The 6,497-nt window shown below is 33.1% G+C and overlaps 1 long non-coding RNA gene across 12 annotated transcripts; it reads right to left on the reverse strand.

The window, feature by feature from the left end:
* Nucleotides 1-285: 285 nt before the first annotated feature.
* LOC147387193 (uncharacterized) lies at nt 286-4,662 on the reverse strand. 12 transcript variants are annotated; one of them, XR_015171484.1, is made up of 5 exons: nt 4,232-4,662; nt 1,816-1,852; nt 1,571-1,618; nt 613-1,000; nt 286-519 (listed from the first exon to the last, which is right to left on the reverse strand). It is a non-coding gene; the product is annotated as an uncharacterized LOC147387193 (long non-coding RNA). The 12 variants fall into 12 exon arrangements; XR_015171483.1 differs by lacking the exon at nt 4,232-4,662 and adding an exon at nt 3,106-3,324; XR_015171482.1 differs by lacking the exon at nt 4,232-4,662 and having other exon boundaries at nt 613-764; nt 940-1,000; nt 1,816-3,317.
* Nucleotides 4,663-6,497: the final 1,835 nt, after the last annotated feature.

Genomic DNA, 6,497 nt, shown 5'->3' on the forward strand with positions numbered 1-6,497 from the left:
CGACTGCCCTTACAGTCGCAAATGGAGTCGTTTTAAAAGGAGTGGTTTTTAAAAAACGACTGTCCTTAGCAGTCGGAAAAAAACGACTGTCTTTGGCAGTCGGAAAAAAACGACTGTAAAATGAGGATATAGCGACGGTCAGTGACCGTCGCTATAGGGTATTTTTTTTTAAAAAAAAATTTATTTTACACCTACCCCCTCACATGTTGCTGAATATTGGAGATACCCCTATACTTTGAAATTGATGACCTAGAACCCAACTAACAACATGAAAAGACCCAAATACCCCTCGTCTTTTAACTTTCATAACACTAACTATTTTCTAACTACCAATTATGCAAATGTAACTACCAATCCAAATTCTAATCTACAATTTAAAATTATCGAGAATCCCTTATCAGGATAAATCTCAAATGCGTTCTTCAAGTCCAACTCAACTATGTCCAAATCAAGTGTCTTTATGTAGGCTTCGGCTCTCTGGAAAAACGCTTTTACATTGCTAGGTTCAAGCTTCAATACCTGTTTTGAAACAAGTGAAGTAAATAAAACAAATTTATTAAAAGAAAATAACTTTGACGTGGACCAATCAAATGGAAATGCAATCAAGATTACCATTGAGCACAGCTTAGCGGCTTCACTAAACTCCTTCAACTTAAGTTTGCAGGCAGCATTGAAAAACTTCCCCGGTTGCTTCTACTCTTCATTGAAAGTGCTATCGAACTCTACATATTTTGCAGCTTAACCGAAGCAATCATGGAAACCATCTTGCACAATACATTGGAAAATATAAAGGGAATTGTAGAAAGACTATCGACTCACATTGAAAAGATTTCATGAAATCAAACAACCAACAACATTGTAGAAAGACACAATGGATAAGTAACTCTTGCAATGGAACTAAATAGACCATCAAAATAACAAAGACTATCAAAAGATTACCTTCAACTCTTTTTGAATCAACAACCGTATTCTCCTCTCCCAGCAAAAATTTCAAGTCCACCTGAAACGTAGTTCAACAAGTACATCAAAACAAATTCATCTTTTAACATGCATATTTACACAATACAATCAGCAACACAAAATTAGGAAAAATCAAATGGCATTAGGTGCACATGACCGATTTCAATACAATGCAAGTAAAAACTTTGCATCTATTAAAAAAACTGATGTATCAATTTTCAAAGAATTTGTATACCGAATCAAAGTAGTAACTAGGCATCTTATAAATCTTCAGAAAGATCTCCTTTGGAATGTCCATTTTGAAACTGTTCTAAACTCTATGAATAGACTGTTGAATTGAAGATATTAACCAGTGAAGATATGTATTGCTGATTTCTATTGAAATTAATTGATTGCTAATGCAAGGAACTAAAACGGTGTGTTGCCTGGAACTGCAAGAAGACAAATGAAATGCTTTGTAAAGAAATAAAAAGTCAGGGAAAACAAAACAGATTTACTAAGTTAAAGCATACATCTCCAATTTAATTCAGATTTAGTTGCCAAATCAATCAATCAAGCTAACAAGTAATAATTGGTTTAACATCTTAAAAAACAGAATAGAAACACTCACATGGATTATCAAGACTAGGCAATTGACCATTAGGATTTTATTACTATTCTGCATGGAAAACAAATAGACACTCATTCAATAAAGCATTAATTCAAGGCATTTATACACGGTTTCAATGTCTACGTACATGTTTTGGTCGCTCGGCTATCAGTAGCCATTAATAGCACAAATCAACAATCTCCAACTTAATCAAACTGGAAAAAAAAATTCCTTTAATCAATAAATCTTGGTTGAAGATGCGATACCTTTCCAAAAGACTGCCCATACCCGGAATAACCGTATCTGTATTCAAGAGCATTCAAACAGAAAAACTACAGATCAAATTTCAGAAGTAGTTTGAATTCAAAATGCTTACTTTTTGTTTTTTACATGATTTCTACCATTGTAAGCAAAATATCATTAAGTTTCATCCAACCACCATACATAAATTTCTCAACAATACTCCAAGGCATAAGGCAGTCTAATCCTATATACCAAGGCATATCTCACCATCACCTCAACACCAAGGCCTCCTACAATAACATATCGAAGCTAAAGATGACGACATGGTAGAAATTCAAAGCTTTATCCTAAAAAAAATTTAGGATCATCCAAATGAATAGTAATGCAAGCAATATGAAATAACTCTTCTAATTTGAAACAAGACCCCCCTTTAATCAGTCATCAAAAAGGGAAATCACAAAACCAATAAATAATTAGTGAATTATTTGCATACAAATACAAACCAGGTTGATTGGGCTTGTTTCTCAGCAAGTCAGGGTTGTACTCATAGTTAATAAGATGAAGCTACATCAAACTCTAAGAATTTTATAAATGAGCAAAAGAACTAAAGCACAACAAGGAACTAGATTTATTAAATGTAGGGTTTTTTCTTGAGAGGGGTGTTGTCCTTATATCTAGTTAGGTAAAATTGTATATAAATTTCTCCCTAATTCCTCACAATTCCAATTTTAAAGTGTTATGGAGATAAAACCCTGAATTATGGTGTTTGCAATCCATTTCTTGAACACATAGCAGTACAGTTGTAAGTGCAACTGAAAAACATGCAAATTGTAGGAAAGTGATTGATTGCTTATTTGTGATTAGTATCAGGGTTTCATTAGTAAAAGGAGCAAAGTGAGATACTAAAAATGTGGAAACAGCAAAATGAAACAATAGAAACCACTAACTAGCACCTCCTAACAACGATTCCTACTTTTTAAAAAAAAATGCTCAAATAAAGAGACCCCCTAAGCACCTCGTGGTGCTGGACACAAAGAAAACCACTTATTGAAACAATTCATGAATCATGCCTTCAAACATAAATTTTTTGTTTAAATGTTGAATAAAAATCTTAAATATTTTGCTTAAAGAAAAAAGGAAAAGAAAAGAAATTGGAAGTCCAACTATGGACACGAGAATTTCCCAAAAAGAGTGCACCTTTCCTTCAGAGACTATTTTGTTTCTCTCTTTCAGATTCTCCAACATAAGGAAAACAGGGTAAAAGACCATTAAATTCTTTTACCTGATTGAAAGTTTTTTCATCATTATTTTACCTATTGGTGATGAAGCAAAATTTTCCACGTCAACAACCAGCATATTGGGCTGCAAGGTAGTGAATTTTACATGAGAAGCAAGTTCCCAGTGAATGCACATATTTTAAAACCAATAACTTCAAAAGAATGAAGTGATAACTTTTCAACAATAGAAGAGGCAAAAATTAATGTGCATGTTGAGCTGCAAGGTAGTGAATTGTGATTGTGATTTCTACTCATCGAACATGGATTTAACATGAAAATGTGCATTAACTGGATCTAAAGAAATTTAAGGTGCAAATCAAAAGTTTCTATAAAAAGGGAGGTCTATAGACAAGGTGCATTTATTTTTTTAATCAGTAAAAGGGGAATTTTAATACAAAGAGGGGCAACAAATAGCATAATCTAAATATAATTCAAATATGTGATAATTCTCACCCAACTAACAATATTGGAACATTTTGGTATGCTTATGAGAATTAAAAAATATTTATAAACTAATACATGTTCTAATCCTCAGTCTAAAGAACAAATGTACTTTCATTTAGAAAATTGTTTAAAATAATATTAAGATTTTCTCAGATATTAAATAACAAATAAAAAAAAACATTTTAAAGTAAAATTGGATGGCAAAATTATCTTTGTGTTCGACATTGTATCCAACATGGAAAATTCTTATAAAATGGAGTTTCATTGCTAGATAGCCAAATCTCATATTTTACATCAAAATAAGAAATGAAAAATGATAATTTTCTTTTCTAGATTTGGTGAATCAGAAACAAACTAAGCACCAAAAACATAAAAAGAATCAGAAATTCTACTAATTCACTCTATCCACTCTATTCCAAAAAAAAGCTCCACTATTCTATTTGACTTGAACTATGTTATTTCTTGTTTTTTTACCACCTATTTTAGTCTCTGATGATTGAAGAATAAATACAAGATAAACAAAAAAAATCCAAATTCATGGTTTGTAAACCTACTCCCCCATGTTACTTAAATTTAAAAGAAAGTGATGGTGTGCTAGCAAATACAGAAGAACCGTGTCAAGAAACCTAAACAATTTGCATCTCAAAACCCTATAGAGTTGAAATCGAATGGATCTAACAAGTGAGGAAAATCTAAGGGTACTTGAGATAGATCATACCTTGAAGAGTGAGGAGCACCCTAGCAGAAACTCAGCTTCCAATCTTATAGAGATGGAAACCCAAAAAGTTGAAATCCGCTTCGTCTGAGAGAGATCGAAACCCTTGAGAATTGAAATCCTATTTCGTCTGAGACAAAATTTGAAAGAGATCGAAAAATTAGAGAGTTCAATCCGATTGTGTGTGAGAGATCGAAACCCTAGAGTGTTCAAATCCGATTGCGATTGGGTCTGAGAGATATCGAAGTATGAGTCAAGATAAAATGAAATAAAACCCTAGAGAGTCGAGTGAGAGAGAAGGTAATTCGTGATGATAAGCTGTGGAGAGAGAGAAAGTGTGTGTGTATGTGCGTGCAAACCCTAGAGTGGGAGAGAACGAGAGGCAAGGACGAGAGATAGAGAGTGTCGTTCTTCTCCCAAATCGGGGAAGAAATTGTTACTTATTTTAGAGTGGCTATTGGCACCCCAACTTTTACTTATTACTGTACGTAATTATGTAGAAACGACGGTTAAACGACAGTTAAAAACTGTCGCAATTAACGACAGCTTTTAGCAGTCGTTTTTGCCGCAATTCCTGCGTCGCGAAAAGTGCAATATGACGTAGTGGTACAAAGTAAGTAACTATAACTTGTTTTTAATTTAACATGAATGGCATGTTTGAGATATACAATTGATTAGATTCTTTTGGGATAATTAAAAGTCATGTTTAAGATTTGAATGCATAAATTTATAACACCTTGAAGTTGTTCTTATATATATATAACCGGATATCCCTGTAGACAGTGGACGAACTTGTATCTAGGTTTGGCCCCAGTCCATAGCCCATGGTCTTGTCCAAGGACTAATCTTGGGGCACTTGCAACACCCGCATATCACACATACCAAGTAAAGTGAGAGTGCACCCTCGGGGGTGTCCCTTGAGGACTTAATGTTCATTCTAGGTATCAAACTCGCGACCAACGGGAATTATCCACTTATCGGTATGAAATTACCATTGAGCCGACAGCTAGAGGTTAAAAACAAAAGTACAAGTTTCTCATTATTATGTGCTCATTCGGATGTCAATCCATAGTAGTTCTAGGGATGGACTTATAGTTCTCTCAAATTGTTTCTCATTATTAAAACAAAGAGAAAATACAAGTTTGTTTTAGAAGAATTGCTATTTGCACCCCAAATTTTACTTATTACACTCCAATTAAAAATAAAAAAGAATAATGATATTCTAACGTCATCCCTCTGACATACACCCCATCACAGAACCATAGATCATTTGCATCAAGAAAAGTAGAATAACAAATATTTTTCTTGTGTATCCTGAGATAAATGATCCATGGTTCTGTGATGAGAGCGTATGTCAAAGGGGGGGGGGGGGGGGCTCATATTATCACGACTCCTAAAGAAAATAAGTAAATGGTTGAGAATAGATAAAAATTGAGGTGTCAATAGAAACTCACTATTTTGTTTTTTCTTCTAGTTTTCTATTTTTTAGGTTTAAGATTTTGCATGAACCTAATCATAATTGTAAACAACTACTGAAATAGTTCGACCAAGTTTATATTGTTTTATAATGTTGAGATAAGAATTTGCACCAAACCTTTATAATATTTGAATTGTGTGTTTTAATCTTTTATTGGGGTGTGATAAATAATTTAAAAAATTGAAATGCAATAAGTAAAAGTTGGAGTGCAAATAACAACTTTCTAATTAATCATTATTGTTTAAAAGTCAATCTATTTAATAGTCTAGATTACTTTTTCCTTGTTTATTAATAAATAAATAAATTAAACTCATGTTTCTATAATCAATTCGATCTCTCGGTCCAATTTGATGTAAACGCCTATGAAAAGGTCGTTTGGATTTATAATCTTTTCTTTTTCAAGATTTTCAACTAATCCAACTATTTTAAATTTTGACCCAAACCTTCTTTCGTGACGTCTTTATAGTCTTTTTTCTTTCAAGATTTTCACTTCATCCAATTATTTTAAATTTTGATGCAAACCTTCTTTCGTGACTTCGTACCCTTCCATTTAAATAATTGATACTATATAGTTTGATAGTGCATTTCTTGATCCATTATCATACGACACCGATATATGATATCGTGATATTGGGATCATTGAAAATCAATGGCCTCATCAAAATTCCATGTGTAATTCATCCATGAAGCTCTTATGGGACTCACTTATCCTAAGTCATTGGATATGAAAAAATTAGGACCTTAAGGCATGGGTCAAACTCAGTTAGTCCCTTAAAGAATGTGCCATGTGGC

This window comes from Akebia trifoliata, chromosome 13 (genome assembly GCF_017979445.1).
Source record: "Akebia trifoliata isolate Shusen 1 chromosome 13, ASM1797944v1, whole genome shotgun sequence".
Classification (NCBI taxonomy): domain Eukaryota; kingdom Viridiplantae; phylum Streptophyta; class Magnoliopsida; order Ranunculales; family Lardizabalaceae; genus Akebia; species Akebia trifoliata.